Here is a 26,301-nt window from a genome sequence, read left to right as displayed (position 1 = left end):
ATAACCTAATGCATACAATCCTACCATGATGTCAGTAGAAGAGCATTTCAGGCTCATCTGGTACTGCAACTTTTAAAATTGATAATATCATATTTAACTTCCCATTTGTACAAAACTTTTGAGTGACTGGTGCATTTATCAGACTACATTAAAGAAATGCAAAAGTCAACAAATATCCATTGAAAGATCCTGTCAAAATTATTATGATGTCACCGCAACAATTTGAAATCTAATTAAAAATAAGTTACATCTCTTCTAAAAAAAACAAAGGATACAATTGAGTGCGTTGGAAGTGAATGCAATCAGTATGAAATGCTATGCTGCTGCTGCTGCTGCTGCTCCAAGTCACTTCAGTCGTGTCCAACTCTGTGCAACCCCAAAGACGGCAGCCCACCAGGCTATCCCGTCCTTGGGATTCTCCAGGCAAGAACACTGGAGTGGGTTGCCGTTTCCTTCTCCAGTGCATGAAAGGGAAAAGTGAAAGTGAAGTCGCTCAGTTGTGTCTGACTCTGCGCGACCCCATGGACTGCAGCCCACCAGGCTCCTCCGTCCATGGGATTTTTCCAGGCAAGAGTACTGGAGTGGGGTGCCATCGCCTTTGCGGATGAAAAGGTGTAAGTATATTAAAATCATAGCACTTGCAGGATGATCAAAGACAACTTGATTAGTACTTGAAGAATGAACTTTAAAATTTTCTCAAGTTCTGGCTAAAAATTCTCCCCTCTTCTGTTCTCAAGACTCATATAGGGATTATATAATTGCAATACAGGGATTATGAAAAGAAGTGTGGAAAAATCAGTTATTTTTTTCACCTTATTTTCCTCCCTAAAATTGTGGATGAAAAATTTTGCCTGACTCTTAAATGAGATTGTATGTAATGAATACAAATGTCTTCAGGAGAACTACTTACATTCAAAATGCTGCTAATATTATAAGTACTATTATAGTCTAAACAGCAGAACTTTATTGGTATCTCTGTACAGGCACAGTGGTTTTATTAAAATGCTGCTGTATCATAATATTCTGTATCTTATCTGATTTTCTCTTTAATAACTAAATCTGGAATTTTGCCAAAGTTAACTTGATGTGAAGAATAAATAAACATATAGAATGGCATGACATGAAAAATAATTTCATTAGTCTGTATTAAAAGAAATTTTAAAGAAAGTGCATGGGTTTGACATGAAATTTTAATAATGCAATAAAAATTTCAAGCAAAAGTATATGAACCATATGATACATTTTAGATTTATCATGGCATGACTAATTATAATAAAAACCCTAGAGTTAATGAAATTTCTCTATGCTTTACTATGATAAATATTTGTTGTAATAGTCACTAAAGCATTAACTTAAGATTATGTTTTCATTTACTTAGGAAAACATTTTGTTATGAAGAGCATTAGCTTATTGTTTATTTTTTAGATTTGTTTTTTGTTTTAGTATCATCTAAATCAAAATACACTCTTACAGAAACATTTTTGGTTAATAATTTTAAAACATACAACATAGGATAAACATATTAAATAAATAATGGTTTCCCCAGGAAATAATATTGACTATGTAAACAAAGGCAGCAGTACAGCTGATAAAAATACTTCAGTAAACCCAGCAGTGACTGTTGACATTATACTATAAATAGTTTATAATCTGTTGCTAGGATACTGCAGGAAAAATAATGATACACCCATGCTGACTCAATGTGTTGAAAACATAGATTTCCATCCAACAGAGTTAGAGACTAGAGTCTGAGAGTCAGAAAGAATGAATTAAATAAAATAAGGAATGTTACTCTTAGAAGTGGCACCGTCCTGATCTACCATCAACGCTGACGCTGACATCCTCCCTGGTAATATCAGAAGGCATCAGGAAGGGTCAGCTTCCTCAGTTACAGCCTAAATAAGATGATTTAAAAAGTAAGATTGGAAGATAATAATTTATTTTAGAAACAGAGAAACTATATCAATTACAGTGCACAGTAATTATATTTTATTAGAAGTGAGCCTTACAGGCTTAAAAATAGTATATTTGAAGTTTAAACATTTTAAGATACTCTTCCACAACATTACCACTGCATTTTGCCTTTGTGTACTGACTCATCTTTTCCTGTCGGATCCTTTTATGTGCGTGTGTGTGCCTGTGTGTGTGTGTGAGTGTGTGTGTGTGTGCACTATGTTAAATGCATGTTAGGTTATAGAAGTTGCTGTTTACTAGATAAATTCTTTGAGTCATGCTTTTTCATCCTATGCCATGCTCTCTGAGCGGGATATGAATAGTAAAAAACAAACTGAGGCACATTAAAAAGATTGAGTAAAGACTGATTTGAATAAGGGAAGGCCACATGACAAGTGGTTAGGAACGCTCCACTGATAGGAGCTGGGGAGACACTTTTATAGAAAAAAGGCAAGAGGAAAGCAAGGAAAATATCATTTGTCTATAGCTTAAGCCAAAGTGGCTCTTTGTGATTGGTGACCTTTAGGTTTCAATTTCATAAACTTAAAGCAATTACAAACCTAGATTTCGGTTTGCTTGCCTAGGCTACCACAGCAACTAGCAAGGATTAGAATTCCAGGCTTTGTCTGTGGGTTCAATGTGCAGAGACAAGAATCTGTGATCTGAAGAGGTTTGTTTTACAAAAGCTGGTTTCCACAGTGGGATAAACATAATTAGGCAGATGAGCATATCTAATTCAAAAATTACCCTCACTTGTAACTTGAAACATCAATATCAAACTAAATTTTAAAAACTCTCTGTGTGTATGTGTTTGTATCCACACACGTACAGAGTTTTAATGGGATAGATTTTTGTTGTTGTTGTTTTAACCCAGTTTATTAATCTGTAGGGAAATCTACCTGAGGAGAATACATTTGAACTCAGTGCATGAGAAAGTTCACCAAATTGGAGGAAAAAAAAAAAATAATGTTTACAATGAATACCTCTAGAGCATGTCACCATTTCATATCCCACTTATTGAGGGAATACGGATTACCACTAAACTTTACCATCCATCTGTCACTACCCCTTGGAACAGACTGATTAAAGTTTGGGCAGTGTCATCTATCTGTCTATGAATTTATGTGTGAAGAATTGAAAAGAAAAAGAAAGCTTATTATGGACTATGATGTGGTTGACATGATTTCTAGGGCTGTTTCAGCCATAGTTATAATCATGAAAAAATGTTAGTTTATATAGCAAGATATAAAAGTTGAAGGAAATACGAACAAAATGTATAATTGTTTATAAGATAGTTCACAGAGTCTACTATAATATGAAATTGTGATAGGCTTAAATCTTTGAAAAGCTATTGTATTACCTGAATAAACTAAGGTATTTCATTGTTTTTGTTCAGTTGCTCAGTCATGTCCCACTCTGCTACTCCATGGACTGAAGCACGCCAGCTTTCCCTGTCCTTGACTGTCACCCAGAGTTTGCTCAAACTCATGCCCACTGAACTGATGATGGTATGCAACCATCTCATCCTCTGTCATCCCCTTCTCCTCCTGCCTTCAATCTTTCCCAGCATCAGGCTGTTTTCCAACTAAGATATATTTGGTGCTACGTAGTGCACCTGAGAGGAAAGTTATCACACAGCATCAGTAAAAAATATATTAGGTGTCTCATGTTATAATCAATGTGCTAATAATGTAAAATAGATATCAGTCATTCAGTTCACTCACTCATTCATGTCCGACTCTTTGTGACCACATGAACTGCAGTACGTCAGGCCTCCCTGTTCATCACCAACTCATGGAATTCACTCAGTCTCATGTGCATCAAGTCGGTGATGCCATCGAGCCATCTCATCCTCCGTCGTCCCCTTCTCCTACCCCAAACCCTCCCAGCATCAAAGTCTTTTCCAATGAGTCAACTCTATGCATGAGGTGGTCAAAGTATTGAAGTTTCAGCTTTAGAATCAGTCCTTCCAAAGAACACCCAGGACTGATCTCCTTTAGAATGGACTTGTTGGATCTCCTTGCAGTCCAAGGGACTCTCAAGAGTCTTCTCCAACACCACAGTTCAAAGGCATCAATTCTTTGGCGCTTAGCTTTCTTCACAGTCCAACTTTCACATCCGTACATGACCACTGGAAAAACCACAGCCTTGACTAGATGGACCTTTGTTGGCAAAGTAATGTCTCTGCTTTTGAATATGCTATCTAGGTTGGTCATAACTTTTCTTCCAAGGAGTAAGCGTCTTTTAATTTCATGGCTGCACTCACCATCTGCAGTTATTTGGGGCCCCCAAAAATAAAGTCTGACACTGTTTCCACTGTTTCCCCATTTACTTCCCATGAAGTGATGGGACTGGATGCCATGATCTTCGTTTTCTGAATGTTGAGCTTTAAGCCAACTTTTTCACTCTCCTCTTTCACTTTCATCAGGAGGCTTTTTAGTTCCTCTTCACTTTCCGCCATAAGGGTGGTATCATCTGCATATATGAGGTTATTGATATTTCTCCCGGCAATCTTCATTCCAGCTTGTGCTTCTAACAGTCCAGCGTTTCTCATGATGTACTCTGCATATAAGTTAAATAAGTCGGGTGACAATATATAGCCATGACGTATTCCTTTTCCTATTGAGAACCAATCTGTTGTTCCATGTTCCGTTCTAACTGTTCTTTCCTGACCTGCATACAGGTTTCTCAAGAGGCAAGTCAGGTGGTCTGGTATTCCCATCTCTTTCAGAATCTTCCACAGTTTATTGTGATCCACACAGTCAAAGGTTTTGGCATAGGCAATAAAGCAGAAGTAGATGCTTTTCTGGAACTCTTTTGCTTTTTTCATGATCCGGCAGATGTTGGCAATTTGATCTCTGGTTCCTCTGCCTTTCCTAAGACCAGCTTGAACATCTGAAATGTCACGGTTCATATATTGCTGAAGCTTGGCTTGGAGAATTTTAAGCATTACTTCACTAGCTTGTGAGATGAGTGTAATTGTGAGGTAGTTTGAGCATTCTTTGGCATTGTCTTTCTTTGGGATTGAAATGAAAACTGAGCTTCTCCAGTCCGGTGGCCACTGCTGAGTTTTCCAAATTTGCTGGCATATTGAGTGCAGCACTTTGACAGCATCATCTTCCAGGATTTGAAATAGCTCCACTGGAATTCCATCACCTCCACTAGCTTTGTTCATAGTGATGCTTTCTAAGGCCCACTTGACTTTACATTCCAGGATGTCTGGCTCTAGGTGAGTGATCACACCATCATGATTATCTTGGTCGTGAAGATCACTTTTGTCCAGTTCCTCTGTGTACTCTTGCCACCTCTTCTTAATATCTTCTGCTTCTGTTAGGTCCATACCATTTCTGTCTTTTATTGAGCCCATCTTTGCATGAAATGTTCCCTTGGTATCTCTAATTCTCTTGAAGTGATCTCTAGTCTTTCTCATTCTGTTGTTTTCCTCTATTTCTTTGCATTGATCGCTGAGGAAGGCTTTCTTATCTCTTCTTGCTATTCTTTGGAAGTCTGCATTCAGATGCTTATATCTTTCCTTTTCTCCTTAACTTTTCGCTTCTCTTCTTTTCACAGCTATTTGTAAGGCCTTCCCAGACAGCCATTTTGCTTTTTTGCCTTTCTTTTCCATGGGGATGGTCTTGATCCCTGTCTCCTGTACAATTCATAAACCTCATTCCATAGTTCATCAGGCACTCTATCTATCAGGTCTAGTCCCTTAAATCTATTTCTCACTTCCACTGTACAATCATAAGGAATTTGATTTCTGTCATACCTTAAGGTCTGAAGGTCTTTGTAGGTCTTCATAGAATGGCTCAGATGGTAAAGCGTCTGTCTACAATGCGGAAGACCCGGGTTCTATCCCTGGGTTGGGAAGATCCCCTGGAGAAGGAAATGGCAATCCACTCCAGGAGTATTGCCTGGAGAATCCCATGGATAAAGGAGCCTGGTGGGCTACAGTCCATGGGGTCGCAAAGAGTCAGACACGACTGAGCGACTTCACTTCACTTCTTCACTTAATGGTCTAGGGAGAAGGCAATGGCAACCCATTCCAGTACTCTTGCCTGGAAAATCCCATGGGCATAGTGGTTTTCCCTACTTTCTTCAGTTTACATTTGAATTTGTCAATAAGGAGTTCATGATCCGAGCCACAGTCAGCTCCTGGTCTTGTTTTTGCTGACTGTATAGAGCTTCTCCATCTTTGGCTGCAAAGATTATAATCAATCTGATTTCAGTGTTGACCATCTAGTGATGTCCATGTGTAGAATCTTCTCTTGTGTTTTTGTAAGAGGATGTTTGCTATGACCAGTGTGTTCTTTTGGCAAAACTCTATTAGCCTTTGCCCTGCTTCATTCCATATTCCAAGGCCAAATTTACCTGTTACCCCTGGTGTTTCTTTACTTCCTACTTTTGCAAATAGATATAGAGAGTGTTGAAAGCATGCAAACAAGCAAACAAAGCACTCTTAAAACACACACATACAGTTTGTGAAATCCGAATCCAGTCTGAGGGTGAGCACCATGGATTCCCTCCCAGGTGGAGGAGTAGGACTCCATTCAGACTTCTGACACACCTTGAGAGAATAGAAAGTTATGGTCTAACCCTCATGTTTTAAACAAACCTGTCACTCTGGCAAACCTGCCATGCAGAAAACTCTAGGTATACTTTAACCGCCTGTCTTCATTTTCCTGTTTCATTCCTCAAAGCCCTGTTCTGTCTTCTCCTACCTTTTCTAATATCCATTGTAAGTTTCTGATCATATTCTCTGTTTCTTTCTCTCCCTCTAGATAAGTAAATCATTCAGTGGAGCTCTCCCTGTTACTGGGTGAGGATTTTGCAAAACCACAAGTGGAACTTCAGGGTAGCTCACAGCCATAATAGTTCCCCTGGAAAGATATGGATGTCTTAATGGAATGACACATGAGTGTAATTTACACCATGAAGTACAGTTTTCTTTAGGAAAATTTAAATATTCTTGTCTTTCTAAAACTAATATTTTATAAAATGTTATATACTTGAAATAAATGGTCAAGTTAAACAAAAAATAGATACATCTAGATGAAAATATAATATTGTTTTAAAATATATTTAAAAAATTTTTACTGAAGTATAGTTGAATTACAATGTTGTGTTAATTTCTGCTCTAAAGCAAAGTGACTCAGTTTAACACACACACACACACACACATGTATATATATTCCTTTTTATATTCTTTTCCAATATTGTTTATCAGAGGATATTGAATATAGTTCCCAGTGCTATATAGTAGGATCTTGCTGTTAATCCATTCTGTCCTTACTAGCTTGCATCTGGTAATCCCAAACTCCCAATCTTTCCCTCCTTGTCCTGCTACTTCATGGCAACCACAAGTCTCTTCCCTGACCTTGAGTCTGTTTCTTTTATTTCCTTTTTTTTTGACCTTGAGTCTGTTCCTGTTTTGCAGACATGTTCCTTTGTTCAAATACAATATTGTTTTTATATGACTGACATGACGAAAATTGTAAAAGGAAAACTGTATTAAGATAAAGTATTTGTAGGAATTATAATAGAGAAAATATCATTATCTTTTACTTTTATCTCAAATTAAGTAATCTAAATACTAACAAATTGCATAGGCATATGATATAAAATGGGCTTCCCAGGTGGCACAATGGTAAAGAATCTCCTGCCAATGCAGGAAATACACAAGACTTGAGTTTGATCCATAGGTCAGGAAGATTCCCTGGAGTAGGAAATGGCAACCCACTCTACTACTCTTGCCTTGAGAATCCCATGGATAAGGAGCCTGGTGGGCTATAGTCCATGGGAGTCACAAAGAGTTGGACATGACTGAGTGACTGGGCATGCATGACATAAAATAATTGTTTCACAAGAAAAGACACTATTACCAAATACAGTAAAATATATTTAACAACCAGAGGTAAAATAAAGCAAAACAAGATAAAAGAAAAATAAAGTTCAGATTAAACAGATTAAAATGTATAATAATAATAATACTATCTGCTTCCCAGTTTTCACTGAAAATTTTATACTCATATATAACTGTTGGTATGTAAATAGTTATGTGTTTTGGGGAGTAGTCTGGAAATATGCTTTAAGAACTGGGAAACTATTCTTTTTGATTATTTGGTTAAAGATGTGGACACTTTATAAGGGGAAATCTTATAAAAATGTTTATTGCACTATTATTTAAAATTAGAAAAATGCCTTGATATCTAGTAATAAAGAATAGACATTAACATGATGGGATTTCTTGCAGCCTTTCAACTGCTAAATTTGTTAGCAACATAACAAGCCAGCCTTCTCAATTATCTCCTCCTTTCTCCAGTAACTAATGAAATCTTTGAATGTCTGGGAGGCATGAATTTTAATAACAAACAAGACAGCAGAAAATTTTCAAAATGGTTTTCCATTTTATTCATACTTCTAATTTTTCAGTTTTCTCTAATATTCAAAAGGCCTTCCTTATTTCACCCTGATCTTCCTTCTCACAATTTATCACTGTTCTTTTCTTCGGCTCTAGTCCACGGACTTTTTTTGGAAGATAAATGCTTTACAATGTTAAGTTAGTTTCTGCTGCATAGCAGAGTGAATCAGCTATATGTATACATATATCCCCCTTTTTTTTGGAATTTCTTCCTATTTAGATTATCACAGAGCTTTAGTGAAGGTCTCTTAGTCGTGTCTGACTCTTTGTGGTCCCATGGACTATACAGTCCATGGAATTTTCCAGGCCAGAATACTGGAGTGGGTAGCCTTTCCCTTCTCCAAGGGATCTTCCCAACCCAGGGATTGAACCCAGGTCTCCAGCGTTGCAGACAGATTCTTCACCAGCTGAGCCACAAGGGAAGCCCTGACAGAGCATTAGGGAGATGCTTTAGAGTAGAGGTCCTCGTTAGTTATCTATTTTATACATATAATGTATATATGTCAATCTCAATGTATCCCACCCCACCTTCCCCTCTTGGCATCATATATTTGTTCTTTGTGTCTCTATTTTTCCTTTGCAAATAAGTTCATCTGTACCATTTTTCTAGATTCCCCATATGTATATTAGTATAAAATATTGGTTTTTCTCTTTCTGATTACACTTCTTTAATAAATCTAATCTCCTATAAATTATTCAATCATAACCTCAGAAGCCTATCTACGCAGACACAGAAAGGAGTGGGAGTTCTCAGAATTTATCTTTTAATATTTTAATTTTCATCACATAATTGTGAATAAACTTAATCTAAACTTGAAAACCAAGGTAAGAAACTAGAAGTATGCTATAGCCTTATTAACAAAGAAATAGGTTGAAAGTACTATTTTACTTCTAATATTAAAGCTAAACACATTCTTATATGTAAAGGGAAGTAGAGATTACATGTAACTTTTCATAGATTGCCAGGATGTTTTGGTTTTAAAACATTAACAATAACAAATTGAATATTTTGTGTATTTTACAGTAAAACATCTAAAAATCTAAGCTTATGGAATTAATTTGTTACAAATGATTTTGGAAAATTGGTAGTTTGTAAAAAATATAAATTTGTTTTCTCTTAATAACATAGAAATAAGTTTAAAATATATAAAACAAAAGAACTATTTTAAAACTGGAAGAAAAAAGGAGACTTAATGGTTTAGGTAGAGTAAAACTTCCTAAACAAGAAAAGGACTATTACCATTAATGAGTATATTAGGCCAGTAAGATAACAAATATAAGGATAATTATTAAAGCTAATAGCCTGAAATTTTTCTTTGGAACAATATCACTGGTAATGCTTTAATATGCTACATATGTGAAAATTCTCATAGATTAATAGAAAACATCCTAACATCCATGTACATAAAGAGAGTTTTCAGAAAGAAATACAAATTAATTATACAGAATTGTTCATTCTCATGATATTAAAAAATGGTTAAAGATAATTTTCCAGTTGTCTGTTATAGTTCATGAATATAATAAATAGATGATTATAATTCAATAATGAATAATGGATTTTTATATGTTCTTGAGATATTAAAAGTGAGATATTATGCAACAGCTTTAATGACTTGCAGTTTAAACAGTATTCCTAAACAGAAAATTTTACAGGAAGGTAGTATTTGAATATACAGTGTTAACTGTTGAGAAATATGGGTCAAGAACAAAAATACTGTCTTTAGGCACTTTTTTCTTAAAATAAGTTCTCATAGACTCACTTCTAGTTTAAATTTTAAGATTTGACTATTTTCTTCTCATATAAACGCAATAAACGATATACTTTAACTCAACTCTATCCAAAGTAAACCACCAATTACATCATATGTAATCATCTTTAACAATCTTTATAAATCCCCTCAATTTGCTGTGTGTAACTTTAGGTTTATCAAGTTATTAAAAATAATCTGCTAGTGAATTTATCTCTTTCTTACCCCATACTATTTTAATTAACACATTACTTATTTATAATCATATTCACCCTCTAAGCCGATCTCCTCCTGCTTTTCTCTCACATGCCTGCACCTAATTCCTGAAAAAGGAGTCATTTGAAAAGTATTCACAGGGTGAACTGTATTCTGCCTGTCAAGAAAAGGAGCTTAGAAATGTATAAAGAACAGCATAGCCTAGGAAAGGGTCAAGGACTAAGATGCTTACACAGGATTCTTAACTTATCTCTGTTTTGCTCTGATCATCCTACTCTGTTTACACAGAGATAATATCATGTATTGAAAGTTTTCCCAAATGGTCTAACCAATTTCCCATTCAAAATCAACTACTGAATCAAAAAAGTTTAATTTATATAAGGACAAGAAGGTAAAGGGGAATGAGGACACACTCAGGTGATTTAGATACTTATCAGGAAAGAATCAGAATTATATTAAAATTAATAATGCCTGATATGTAAAAAAATATTAGTAGAAAAATGTGAATATCATAATTTTTTCAACACAGGAGAGAAGTAGGTGGGGTTGACTTTGAAGGTAAATAATTCAAATGTTCCTATATAAATACTAATAAGGGGCTCAGGGAGCAAAGTTGCAAGAACAATACCAAAAAGTAGTATACAGTGCATATATTAAATGAAAAATTTAATTAATAACAGATAAAAATAGAACTACTATATGATCCAGCAATTCTAATCCTGGGTATTTATCTGAAAAAAAGATCAAAAGGATACATGCACCCTGATGTTCATGAGTCTTCTTTCACTTTCATCAAGAGGCTCTTAGGTTCTTCTTCACCTTCTGCCATAAGGGTGGTGACTTCTGCATATTTGAGGTTATGGATATTTCTCCCAGCAATCTTGACCCCAGCTTGCGCTTCTTCCAACCCCGCATTTCTCATGATGTACTCTGCATATAAGTTAAATAAGCATGGTGAAAGTAGAGCAGCATTATTTTATGCAAAGATGGACTCAGTAAAGGACACAAATGGGAGGCACCTAACAGAAGCAGAAGACATTAAGAAGAGGTGGCAAGAATGCACAGAAGAACTGTACAAAAAAGATCTTCACAACCGGGATAATCATGATGGTGTGATCACTCAACTAGAGCCAGACATCCTGGAATGTGAAGTCAAGTGGGCCTTAGAAAGCATCACTACAAAAGAGACACAGATGTATAGAACAGTCTTTTGGACTCTGTGGGAGAGGGAGAAGGTGGGATGATTTGGGAGAATGGCATTGAAACATGTACAATATCATATACGAAACAAATCACCAGTCCAGGTTCAATGCATGATACTGGATGCTTGCTTGGGGTTGGTGCACTGGGATGACCCTGAGGGATGGTACAGGGAGGGAGGAGGGAGCGGGGTTCAGGATGGGGAACACGTGTATACCTGTGGCGGATTCATGTTGATGTATGGCAAAACCAATACAATATTGTAAAGTAATTAACCTCCAATTAAAATAAATAAATTTATATTTTTTAAAAAAGAAAGCATCACTACGAACAAGCTAGTGGAGGTGATGGAATTCTAGTTGAGCTTTTCAGATCCTGAAACATGATGCTGAGAAAGTGCTGCACACAATATGTCAGCTAATTTGGAAAACTCAGCAGTGGCCACAGAACTGGAAAAGGTCAGTTTTCATTCCAATTCCAAAGAAAGGCAATGCCAAAGAATGCTCAAACTACTGCACAATTGCACTCATCTCACAAGCTAGTAAAGTAATGCTTCAAATTCTCAAAGCCAGGCTTTAGCAATATGTGAACCGTGAACTTGCAGATGTTCAAGCTCGTTTTTAAAAAGGCAGAGGGGCCAGAGATCAAATTGCCAACAGCCACTGGATCATCAAAAAAGCAAGAGAGTTCCAGAAAAACATCTAATTCTGATTTATTGACTATGCCAAAGCCTTTGACTGTGTGGATCACAATAAACTGTGGAAAATTCTGAAAGAGATGGGAATACCAGACCACCTGACCTGCCTCTTGAGAAATCTGTATGCAGGTCAGGAAGCAACAGTTAGAACTGGACATGGAACAACAGACTGGTTCCAAATAGGAAAAGGAGTATGTCGAGGCTGCATATTGTCACCCTGCTTATTTAACTTTTATGCAGAGTACATTATGAGAAATGCTGGACTGAGAAGAAGCACAAGCTGGAATCAAGATTTCCGGGAGAAATATCAATAACCTCAGATATGCAGATGACACTGCCCTTATAGCAGAAAGTGAAGAAGAACTAAAGAGCCTCTTAATGAAGGTGAAAGAAGAGAGTGAAAAAGTTGGCTTAAAGCTCAACATTCAGAAAACGAAGATCATGGCATCTGGTCCCATCACTTCATGGAAAACAATGGAAACAGTGTCAGACTTTATTTTTGGGGGCTCCAAAATCACTGCAGATGGTGACTTCAGCCATGAAATTGAAAGACACTTACTCCTTGGAAGAAAAGTGATGACCAACCTAGATAGTATATTCAAAAGCAGAGGCATTACTTTGCCAAATAAGGTCTGTCTAGTCAAGGCTATGGTTTTTCCAGGGGTCATGTATGGATGTGAGAGTTGGACTGTGAAGAAAGCTGAGCGCTGAAGAATTGATGCTTTTGAAGTGTGGTGTTGGAGAAGACTCTTGAGAGTCCCTTGGACTGCAAGGAGATCCAACCAGTCCATTCTGAAGGAGATCAACCCTGGGATTTCTTTGGAAGGAATGATGCTAAAGCTGAAACTCCAGTACTTTGGCCACCTCATGATAGAGTTGACTCTTTGGAAAAGACTCTGATGCTGGGAGGGATTGGGGGCAGGAGGAGAAGGGGACGACAGAGAATGAGATGGCTGGATGGCATCACTGACTCAATGGACGTGAGTCTGAGTGAACTCTGGGAGTTGGTGATGGAAAGGGAGGCCTGGCGTGCTGCGATTCATGGGGTCACAAAAAGTCGGACACGACTGAGCAACTCAACTGAACTGAACTGAACTGAATATTAACCATCACGAGCCTTCAGTTCAGTTCAGTTCAGTCACTCAGTCTTGTCTGACTCTTTGCAACCCCAGTGAACCATAGCACGCCAGGCCTCCCTGTTCATCACCAACTCCTGGAGCTTATGCAAACTTATGTCCATAGAGTCAGTGATGCCATCCAACCATCTCTTCCACTGTTGTCCCTTTCTCTTCCCACTCTCAATCTTTCCCAGTATCAGGGTCTTTTTCAATGAGTCACCTCTTTGCATCAGGTAGACTAAGTATTGGAGTTTCAACTTCACCATCAGTCCTTCCAATGAACACCCAGGACTGATCTCCTTTAGGCTAAATTTGTTGGATCTCCTTGCAGTCCAAGGGACTCTCAAGAGCCTTCTCCAATACTACAGTTCAAAGCATCAATACTTCATTGCTCAGCTTTTTTATAATCCAACTCTCACATCCATACATGACTACTGAGAAAACTGAGGCTTTGACTAGACGGATCTTTGTTTGCAAGATAACGTTTCTGCTTTTTAATGTGCTGTCTAGGTTGGTCATAACTTTTCTTCCAAGGAGTAAGCGTCTTTTAATTTCCTGGCTGCAGTGACCATCTGTAGTGTTTTTGGAGCCCTAAGAAGTAAAGTCTGTCACTGTTTCCACTGTTTCCACATCTATTGGCCATGAAGTGGTGGGACTAGATGCCATGATCTTAGTTTTTGAATGTTGAGTTTTAAGCCAATTTTTCCACTCTGCTCTTTCACTTTGATTAAGAGGCTCTTTAGTTTTTTTTGCTTTTTGCCATAAAGATTGTGTCATCTGCATATTTTAGTTTATTGATATTTCTCCCAGCAATCTTGATTCCAGCTTGTGCTTCATCCAGCCTTGCGTTTCTTATGATATACTTTGCATATAAGTTTAATAAACAGAGGGACTTCAACAAGCTGTAATCTTTTTGCTGGTGGAATGTCTTTCCTCTATGTTGATAGCTACTAACTGACCACAGTCATGGTTGCTGAAGGCTGGGATGGCTGTAGAAATGTATCACAATAAGAAAGAAAGAAAGTTTGCTGTACCGATTGACTCCTTCTTTCAGGAATGATTTTTCTGTATCAGGCAGTGCTGTTTGATAACATTTTACCCACAGTAAAATGTCTTTGAAAATTAGAGTCAATCCTCTCAAACCCTGCCACTGCTTTATCAACTAATTTTATATAATATTCTAAATCCTTTGTTGTCATTTCAACAGTATTCACAACATCTTTACCAGAAGTAGATTCTGTCTCAAGAGACCACTTTTTTTGTTCATTTGTAATAAGCAGCTCCTCATCCCTTAAAGTTTTAGGATGAGATTTGAGCAAATAGATCACACCTTCATGCTTCACTTCTGCTTCTGATTCTTTCATTCATTTCCACCACATCTACAGTTACTTCCTCCATTCAAGTCATCCATGAGTGTCAGATCAGGTTCTTCTAAACTTCTCTTAACATTAGTAGTTTGACTTCTTCCATAAATCATGGGTGTTCTTCATGGCATACGGAATGGGAAATTCTTCCCACAAGGTTTTCAATTTACTTTGTTCAGACCCATCAGAGAAATCACTATTGATGGCAACAATAGTTTTACAATGCCCTTCTTAAATAATAGATTGAAAAATGGAAACTACTTGATCTGGGGGCTACAAAATGGATGCTGTTTTATCAGGCATGAAACGATAGTAATCTTGTTGTACACCTCCATCAGAACTTGGGTGAACAGGTGTATCATCAGTGAACAGTAATATTTTGAAAGGGATTTCTTTTCCTTAGCAGTGATTCTAAAGGGGCTTGAAATTTTCAGTAAGTTATATCGCCAACAGATGGGTTGTCACCAAGGCTTTGCGGTTCCATTGACACATTATAGGCAGAGTAAATTAGCATAATTATTAAGGGCCCTAGGATTTTCCAAATGACAAATGAGCATTGATTTCAATTAAATGTCACCAGCTGTATTAGTCTATAATTAGAGAATTAGCCTGTCCTTTGAAACTTTGAAGCCAGCCATTGACCTCTTTTTAGCTATGAAAGTCTTGGGTGGCATCTTCCAAAATAAAGCTGTTTCATCTGAATTGAAAATCTGTTGCTTATTGAGGCCACCTTCATTAATTTTCTTGGCTAAATCTTCTGGATAACTTTCTGCAGTTTCTATATCCACTCTTGCTGCCTTCTTTTACACATTTATGTTGTGGAGATGGCTTCTTTCCTTGCCCTTCATGAACCAGCCTCTGCTAGCTTTTTACCTCTTCTGTGGCTTCCTTGCCTTGCTCAGTCTTTATGGAATTGAACAGAGTGAGGGCCTTGCTCTGGATTAGGTTTTGTCTTAAGGGAATATTGTGGCTGGATTGATCTATTATCAAGGTCACTAACCCTTTCTCCACATCAGCAATAAGGCTATTTTGCTTTCTTATTATTCGTGTGCTCACTGGAGGAGCACTTTCCATTTCCTTCAAGAACTGTTGCTTTGCATTTGTAACTCAGTAAGCTTAATAATATCTGGCTTTTGATTGAAATTGAGAGACAGAGACTCTTCCTTTCACTTGAACATTTAGAGATAGTTGCAAAGTTATTAATTGGCCTAATTACAGTACGTAGAGCAGTCAGAAAACACAAATTTATCAATTAAGTTTGCCATTTGTAAATGGGTGTGGTTTGTGGTGCCCCAAAACAATTACAATAGTAGCATCAAAGATACAGATCACAGATCACCATAACAATATAATAATGAAAAAAATTTGAAATATTGCAAGAATTACCAAAATGTGACATAGAGACATGAAGTGAGCAAGTGTTATTGGAAAACTGGTGCCTATAGGCTTGATTGATGCAGGATCCCTATAAACTTTAAATTTGTTTGAAAAAATTCAATATCTGAGAAGCGCAATAAAGTGAAGCATAGTAACTGAGGTGCCTATAATAATTTTAATAAAGAAAAAATAAGTTTCTACCTTCATCTGTTGTGTCAGTAAGTAATGATGCAGTACATATAAAATTTTAAGTATAATACTATACACTAATGTGTATAAGGAGCAAAGGAGGAGGAGCAAAAAGGGAAGGAGCAGATTAAACACTAAGGAACAGGGAAAGCTTCAGAGAGAAAGTAATATCTGATAATTTGCATATGGCAAGTAGATGATCACAAACTATTCAACTCATCTTATTTGTCAACATGATATGAAATTGCCTCATTACGAAAATCAGCAAATCACTACATTAATGTGGTGCAATGTGCTTAGTACAGTGAAGGATACACTAAAAACTGAACCAGGAGACCTTATCTCCCAGTTATGCTTGATTACAACTGTAGAGCTTGAAAAAACTTTTGAATAAAAATGATGGTGTTATCCAGAGGAATTCTGCCTGCTTGACTATCCCTGATTATTCAAAAAGAAAAGAGCTCCTATCTTAACATATGTAAATATATTATAGGGTAAGAAACTGGGCTTACTCATGTTAGCCTTCTGCCTCTATATTTCTCAGATTATCTATTTTCCATAATTTTATCATGTAATTCAGACTTTTTATATTTTCATCTGGAGTTGTAATGGCGTTCATATGATATTAAAGGCACATCAGATGCTTTCTCTCTAGAGCACATGTTTCTTGTTCAGCCCTTTTGCTGAAATTGTGAAGCTACCTCCAAGCAATCCAGAGTAATTGTGCATTTAATTTGTCATTTTCTGGAACATTGGTTTCAAAACCAAGGCTTTTCCAATTAAATGCAGAGGCATTTTTATCCAAAGAATTTTTCTAAGGGATTGGTTTCCTGCCCTGGATCTGTGTTTTGAACCAGGCAGTTGAAATTCATTATAGATCCAGGACAATTACTTCACATGTAATTCAGGCCTCTCAGGTACTTTCTCCACATAGAGTTGTGATGCTGTGTCATTATCAGTTCACATCATGCCTTCTCTTATAGAGAATGGTAGTCAGAAAAGAATCTCAAAATGTCAGTGTAGTAGGAAGAAGGTACATAATTTTATATATATATATGTATATATATATACATATATATATATAACACAAATCAAAAGAAATGGTGACTATCTTTTTAAAAGGTCCTCTTTTAGACCTTCTCTTATCAAAGATAAATATCTGTGCATTTTTAAAATTTTGATTATTGAGAGGACATAAGCTTGATGATTCGGTTAAAAGCCTAAGTTCTGTTTTGGTAGAGTTTAATTCAATTTTGTATGTGTGTGCTTGGTCGCTCAGTTATGTCTGACTCTTTGCAACCCTTTGGACTATAGCCCAACAGCCTCCTCTGTCCATGGGATTTTTAGCTTTTGTTTAAATCATTTAATAATGAAGTTCAAATTTAGGACTGCATTTTTCTGGGCATATATAGGACAATTATGGTACTCATTAAAAAAGATTTAATTTGATTATAAAATATATTTTAATAGATTATAAGATATATTTATAATATATATTATATAATTATTATATAGATTATAAGGTATATTTGTTGATATGAAGGTCTTTCTAGTTGCACAGGGAGTTTTTTCTAATATCCTTTTATAAATTTAAAATCCACTCAGATCTCACCATTCTACACACACATAAACCTCACAATGTCTCAACATTTCACAAGGATGAAAAAATATGTATAAAAAAGATGACAGATAAATATAAGGAACCTAAGATATAAACTATGAAATATAAAAAACATAAATGTAAATTGTGAAGCAGAAGTCCCTTCCTCTGTGTAATAATGGGACAAACATTGCATCATTTTTAGTTAAAGGGCATAGTTCGTAGAATGGTCTCTTCTACCCTAAACTCCTCTATTACAATACCTTTCCAGCTCTGATATTAAATGAAACAATGAATTATGAAGGGTATGGTGTTACGCTCTAGTTCTCTTACTCCTTTAAACACGTACACAGTGGCATTTGAAATAAAATACTTTCCAAATATTCTATGTGATTTGCTTTGTATTTGCTATGTGTTTGCCACAGCATTGGTTATATCAGGCAAAGGAGTAAGATCTTAAAGGAACTGGTTGCATTTTTAACAAATGAGAGGTAAATGATTAAAGGTTCCTAAAATTTCTGTAAAGAGAAAATTTGAAAATTAATTTATGATAGAATATTGACACATGATATGAACAGATAATTCACAAGATAAAGGCTAGACACCATTCTGCATATGTACCACATCTTCCTTATCCATCTATTGATGGATGTCTAGGTTGCTTCCACGTCCTGGTTATTGCAAACTGTGGAGCAATGAACCTTGGGCACAGGTGTCTTTTTGAGTTATGGTTTTCTCAGGGTATATTCCTAGTAGTAGGATTGCTGAGTAAGGCAGAAAGAGAAAAACAAACATTGTTTATTAACATATATATATATGGAATCCAGGAGAATGGTTCTGATGAACCTATTTGCAGGCCAGGAGTAGAGGCATAGATGTAGAGAATGGAGAACTTGTGGACGTACAGGGGGAAGGAGAGGGGTACACATGGATAGAGTAATGCAGACACATGTACCCTACCATATGTAAAATAGCTAGCAGGAAGCTGTTGTATACCACAGGGAACTCAGCTCACTGCCCTGTGAATAACCTAGATGGATGGGGAACAGGAGGGTGGAAAGGAGGCTCAAGAGGGAGGGGGATACATCCATATGGCTGATTCATGAGGTTGTACAACTGAAACTAATAGAGCATTTAAAGCAATTATATTCTAATAAAAGAGTTACATAAAAATGTGACAAAAATATGAAAGTTCATGAAATAATGCATACATTATGTTGCTGGTGGAATAAAAATTAAATCTTCCAATGGCAACTTTTGGTAATATTCATTGAATTTTTTTATAATAGTCACATATCTTGACCTGGCAATTCTAGTATTAGGAAATAACTTAAAGTAACCAGAGAGGCACTCGGATATTTATTTACAAAAGTAAACACTACCGCATTATTTATAATGGAGAAAGAATTCAAAACAATATTTATACAGTTAAAATACTATTGTGCATTTATCCAGGGGAATAGTATGCTAAAATCGAGACTAATATTTTAAAATATATATCCATCTGTGTCTGTGTCTCCATCTATCTGTCTATCTATCTACATATCTATATTTATAATGGAAGTGAAAGTCACTCTGTCGTGCAGGACTCTTTGCTACCCAAAGGAACATACAGTCCACTGAAATCTCCAGGCCATAACTGGAATGGGATATTCCTGACCCTGGGATTGAACCCAGGTATCCTGAATTATAGGCGGATTTTATACCAGTTGAGCTACCAGGGAAGATATTGAATCTTATTATGTTAAACAAAAGGAAAGATAAATAACTGCATATGGAGTAGGAACTCAATTGTATCAACGTGGAAAAAAAGTAAAATTAATTGTGTCAGCCAAATTTTCCCAACTCCCCACATAGAAAGTAAATGCTAGAGAGATGTTATGGGGAGGGAGGTGGGAGGAGGGTTCATGTTTGGGAACGCATGTACACCCGTGGTGGATTCATGTCAATGTATGGCAAAACCAATACAGTGTTGTAAAGTAAAATAAAGTAAAAATGAAAATTAAAAAAAAAAAGTAAATGCTAGAGAAGGGGCCATAGATTTGGTTTCCTTTTGATAATTCAGTTCAGTTCAGTACTCAGTCATGTCCAGCTCTTTTCAGCCCCATGGACTGCAGCACACCAGGCTTCCTGGTCCATCATTTCCATGAGTTTACTCAAACTCATGTGCATTGAGTCAGTGATGCCATCCAACCATCTCATCCTCTGTCATCCCCTTCTTCTCCACCCTCAGTCTTTCCCAGCATCAAGGTCTTTTCCAATGAGTCAGCTCTTTGCATCCGGTGGCCAAATATGGGCGTTTCAGCTTCAGCATCAGTCCTTCCCATGAATATTCAGTACTGATTTCCTTTAGGATGGAGTGGTTCGAGCTCATGGCAGTCCAAGGGACTCTCAAGAGTCTTCTCCAACACCACAGTTCAAAAGCATCAGTTCTTCAGTGCTCAGATTTCTTCATAGCCCAACTCTCACATTCATACACGACTACTGGAAACCATAGCTTTGACTAGACGGACCTTTGTTGGCAAAGTAATGTCTAAGCTTTTTAATATGCTGTCTAGGCTGGTCATAACTTTCCTGCTTTTAATTTCCAGGCTACAGTCACCATCTGCAGTGATTTTGGACCCTCCCAAAAATAAAGTCTGCCACTGTTTCCACTGATTCCCCATGTATTTGCTATGAAGTGATGGGACCAGATGCCATGATCTTAGTTTCTGAATATTGAGCTTTAAGCCAAAATTTTCACTCTCTTCTTTCACTTTCATCAAGAGGCTCTTTAGTTCTTCTTCATTTCTGCCATAAGGATGGTGTCATCTGCATTTCTGAAATTATCGCTATTTCTCCCAGCAACCTTGATTCCAGCTTGTGCTTCATCCAGCCCAGCATTTCTCATGATGTATTCTACATATAAGTTAAATAAGCAGGGTGACAATATACAGGCTTGACATATTCCTTTTCCTATTTGGAACCAGACTGTTCATGTCCAGTTCTAACTGTGGCTAACTGACCTGCATACAGATTTCTCAAGAGACAAGTCAGGTGGTTTGGTATTCCCATCTTTGAAGAATTTTCCACCGTTTATTGGTTGAGAGTTCTGACAAAATGTGGTCCACTAGAGAAGAGAATGACAAGCCACTTCATTATTCTTGCTTTAAGAACCCCATGAACAGTTGAAAAGGCAAAAAGATAGGACACTGAAAGATGAACTCCCCAGGTCGGGAGGTGCTCAATACGCTACTGTAGATCAGTGGAGAAATAACTCCAAAAGAACGAAGAGATGGAGACAAAGAAAAATCACCCTTGGTTGTGGATGTGACTGGTGATGGATGCAAAGGTCCGATGCTGTAAACAGCAATATTGTATAGGAACCTGGAATGTTAGGTCCATGAATCAAGGTAAGTGGAAGTGGTCAAACAGGAGATGACAAAAGTGAACGTCGACATTTGAGGAATCAATGAACTAAAATGGACTGGAATGGGTGAATTTAACTCAGATGACCATTATGTCTCCTACTGTGGGCAAGAATCCCTTAGAAGAAACGGAGTAACCATCATAGTCAGCAAAGAGTCTGAAATGCGGTACTTGGATGCAATATCAAAAATGACAGAATGATTTCTGTTGTTTCCAAGGCAAACTATTCAATATCATGGTAATTGAAGTCTATGTCCCGACCAGTAATGGGGAAGAAGCTGAAGTTGAATGGATCTGTGAAGACCTACAAGACCTTTAAGAACTAACACCGCCCCCCCCCCAAAAAAAAATGTCATTTTCATTATAGGGGACTGAAATGCAAAAGTAGGAAGTCAAGAAACATCTGGAGTAACAGGCAAATTTGGCCTTGGAATACTGAAGGAAGCAGGGCAAAGGCAAATAGAGTTTTGCCAAGAGAACACACTTGTCATAGCAAACACCCTCTTCCAACAACATAAATGAAGACTCTACACATGGACATCACCAGAGGGTCAACACCAAAATCAGAATGATTCTATTCTTTGCAGCCAAAGATGGAGAAGTTCTATACAGTCAGCAAAAACAAGACTGGGAGCTGACTGTGGCTTAGAACATGAACTCCTTATTGCCAAATTCAGACTTAAATTAAAGAAAGTGGAGAAAACCACTAGACCATTCAGGTATGGCCTAAATCAAATCCCTTATGATTTTACAGTGGAAGTGAGAAATAGATTTAAAGGACTAGATCTGATAGAGTGCCTGATGAACTATAGTTGGAGGTTCATGATATTGTACAAGAGGCAGGGATCAAGATCATCCCCAAGAAAAAGAAATACAAAAAAGAAAAATGGCTGTCTGGGGACACCTTACAAATAGCTGAGAAAAGAAGATAAGTGAAAGTAGAGGAAAAAGGAAAAATATACCCATTTCAATGCAGATTTCCAAAGAATAACAAGGAGAGATAAGAAAGCCTTCCCCAGAGATCAATGCAAAGAAATAGAGGAAAACAATAAAATGGGAAAGATGAGAGATGTCTTCAAGAAAATTAGATATACCAAAGAAACATTTCATGCAAAATGAGCACAATAAAGGACAAAAATGGTATGGACCTAATAGAAGCAGAAAATATTAAGAGGATGTGGCAAGAATACACAGAAGAACTATATAAAAAAATATTCACGACCCAGATAACCACTATAGCATGAACACTCACCTAGAGCCAGACATCCTGGAATGTGAAGTCAAGTGGGCCTTAGGAAGCATCCTTACAAACAAAGCTAGAGGAGGTGATTTGGATTCCAGTTAAGCTATTTCAAATCCTGAAAGATAGATTCTGTGAAAGTGCTGCACTCAGTATGCCAGCAAATTTGAAAAACTCAGCGGTGGCCACAGGACTGTAAAAGTTCAGTTTTCCTTCCAGTCCCAAAGAAAGGCAATGTGAAAGAATGCTCAAACTACCACAAAATTACTCTCACCTCACATGCTTGTAAAGTAATATGCTGTCTAGTTTGGTCATAACTTTTTCCAAGGACCAAGAGTCTTTTAATTTCATGACTGCAGTCACCATCTGCAATGATTTTGGAGTCCAAAAAATATAAAATCTGTCACTATTTGCACTGTTTCCTCATCTGTTGGCAATGAATTGCTGGGACCAAATGCCGTGATCTTAGTTTTCTGAATGTTGAGGTTTAAACCAATTTTTTCAATCTCCTCTTTTCACTTTCATCAAGAGGTTCTTTAATTCTTATTCACTTTCTGCCATAAGGGTGGTGTCATCTGCATATCTGAGGTTATTGATATTTCTCCCTGCAATCTTGATTCCAGCTTATGCTTCATCCAGCCCAGTGTTTCTCATGAGGTACTCTGCTTATAAGTTAAATAAGCAGGGTAACAATATGCAGCCTTGATGTACTCCTTTTCCTATTTGGGAGTCTGTTTTTCCAGGTCCAGTTCTAACTGTTGCTTCCTTACTTACATGCAAATTTCTTAAGAGGCAGGTCAGGTGATCTGATATTCCCATCTCTTTCAGAATTTTCCACAGTTTGCTGGGATCCACACTTTCAAAGGCTTTGGCATAGTCAATAAACAGAAGTAAGTGTTTTTCTGGAACTCTCTTGCTTTTTTGATGATCCAGTGGATGTTGGCAATTTGATCTCTGGTTCCTCTGTTTTTCTAAAACCAGCTTGAACATCTGGAAGTTCACGGTTCACGTATTGTTGAAGCCTGGCTTGGAGAATTTTGAGTACTACTCTATCGGCATGTGAGATGAGTGCAATCATGTGGCAGTTTGAGCATTCTTTCACACTGCCTTTCTTAGGGATTGGAATGAAAACTGACCTTTTCCAGTCCTGTGGCCACTGCTGAGTTTTCCAAAGTTGCTGGCATATTGAGTGCAGCACTTTCATGGCATCATATTTTAGGATTTGAAACAGCTTAGATGGAATTCCAAAACCTTCACTAGCTTTGTCTGTAGTGATGCTTCCTAAAGCTTGACTTCACATTTCAGGATATCTGGCTCTAGGTGAGTGATCATACCACATCATTATCTGGGTCATGAAGATCTCTTTTGTGCAGTCCTTCTGTGTATTTTTGCCACCTCCTCTTAATATCTTCTGCTTCTGTTAAGTGCATACCATTTCTGTCCTTTATTGTGCCCTTCTTTGCATGAAATATTCCCTTGATATCTCTAATTTTCTTGAAGAAATCCAGAGTCTTTCCCATTCTACTGTTTTTCTCTATTTCTTTGCACTGATCACTGAGAAAGGCTTTCTTATCTCTTCTTGTTATCCTTTGGAATTCTGTATTCAAATGGGTATATCTCTCCTTTTCTCCTTTGCTTTTTGCTTCTCTTCTTTTCACAGCTATTTGTAAGGCTTCCCCAGACAGCCATTTTGCTTTTTTGCATTTCTTTTTCTTGAGGATTGTCTTGCTCCCTGTCTCCTGTACAATGTCACGAACCTCCTTCCATAGTTCTTCAGGAACTTTATCAGATCTAATCACCTGAATCTATTTCTCACTTCCACTGTATAATCATAAGTGATTTGATTTAGGTTATACGTGAATGGTCTAGTGGTTTTCCCTACTTTCTTCTGTTTAAGTCTGAATTTGGCAGTAAGGGGTTCATGTTCTGAGCCACTGTCAGCTCCCAGTCTTGTTTTTGCTGACTGCGTAGACATTCTCATCTTTGGCTGCAAAAAATATCATCAATCTGATTTTGGTATTGACCATCTGGTGATGTCCATGTGTAGAGTCTTCTCTTTTATTCTTTCACGAAGGTGTTTGCTATGACCAGTGCCTTCTCTTGGCAAAACATCTGAGCTTTTGCCCTGCTTCATTCTGTACTCACACCAAAATTGCCTGTTACTATGTGAAGAAGGCTGAGCGCCGAAGAATTGATGCTTTTGAACTGTGGTATTGGAAAAGACTCTTGAGATTCCTTTGGACTGCAAGGAGATCCAACCAGTCCATTCTGAAGGAGATCAGCCCTGGGACTTCTTTGGAAGGAAGGATGCTAAGGCTGAAACTCCAGTATTTTGGCCACCTCATCCAAAGAGTTGACTCATTGGAAAAGACTCTGATGCTGGGAGGAATTGGGGGCAGGAGGAGAAGGGGACAACAGAGGATGAGATGGCTGGATGGCATCACTGACTCGATGGATATGAGTCTGAGTGAACTACAGGAGTTGGTGATGGACAGGCCTGGTGTGCTGTGATTCATGGGGTTGCAAAGTGTCGAACATGACTGAGCTACTAAACTGAACTGAACTGATGAATAATTTAAAAATAACTGTATTGGTGTTTTTCTTTTTGACATACTTATCTCACTAACACATATATATATATATATATATAGAAATTAGAAAGATGATAATGATGACCCTATATGTGAGACAGCAAAAGAGACACAGATATATAGAACGGTCTTTTGGACTCCGTGGGAGAAGGTAAGGGTAGGATGATTTGAGAAAATAGCATTGAAACATGCATGTTGTCATATGTGAAACAGATCACCAGTCCTGGTTCGATGCATGAGATAGGGTGCTCAGGGCTGGTGCACTGGGATGACCCTGAGGGATGGGATGGGGAAGGATGTAGGAGGGGCTTCAGGATGGGGAACACATGTACATCCATGGCTGATTCATGTCAGTGTATGGCAAATCAAACTACAATATTGTAAAGTAATTAACTTCCAATTTAAATAAATAAACTAATTCTAAAAATAAAAATAACAAATTTTCAATTACTACCTTCTCTGCCATTTTTCCTTAAATAGCTGCTTTGCTTTTCTAGCTACCTTTATATTTATTATGTGCTGGAGAGAATGACAAAATTCACAAGAATTTAGGGGACCCGCTGTCTGCTAATGTTCAGTGTGCCTCTAAGTAATCTACACAGGCACTCTTTTCTTTTGTTAATAAAATGGAATCAGAACCATCTGACCCAATTCCAACTCAACAGACTTTGAGGATTGCATGAAATAATGGAACTGAAGAGAATGGCTATACAAACACTAATTTATTATTTTTATTGGAGTATGATTATTTTATAACATTTATTTTATTTTTGACGTACAACAAAGTGAATCAGCTATATGGGTACATATATGCCCTCCCTTTTGAGCCCTCTCCCCATCCCAGCCCCCCATTCCAGTGAAGACCCCATTTATGTCTTCAGAGAGCACTGAGCTGAGCTCCCTCTGCTATCTTGCAAGTTCCCACTAACTGTCTGTCTTACCCATGGTACTGTATATATGTCAATCATAATCTCCCAATTTGTCCACCCCCTACTTTGTTTACATGAACTTTCCAGGTGGCTCAGTGGTAAATAATCCTCTTGCTAATTCAGGAAATGTGGGTTCAATCCCTGGGCGGGGAATAGCCCCTGGAGAAGGAAATAGAAACCCACTTCAGTATTCTTGCCTGGGAAATCTGATGAATAGAAGAGCCTGGCAGGCTATAGTCCATGCAATCAC

The sequence above is a fragment of the Ovis canadensis genome, chromosome 22 (genome assembly GCF_042477335.2).
Source record: "Ovis canadensis isolate MfBH-ARS-UI-01 breed Bighorn chromosome 22, ARS-UI_OviCan_v2, whole genome shotgun sequence".
NCBI lineage: Eukaryota > Metazoa > Chordata > Mammalia > Artiodactyla > Bovidae > Ovis > Ovis canadensis.
Note: the sequence above shows the minus strand (reverse complement) of the source record.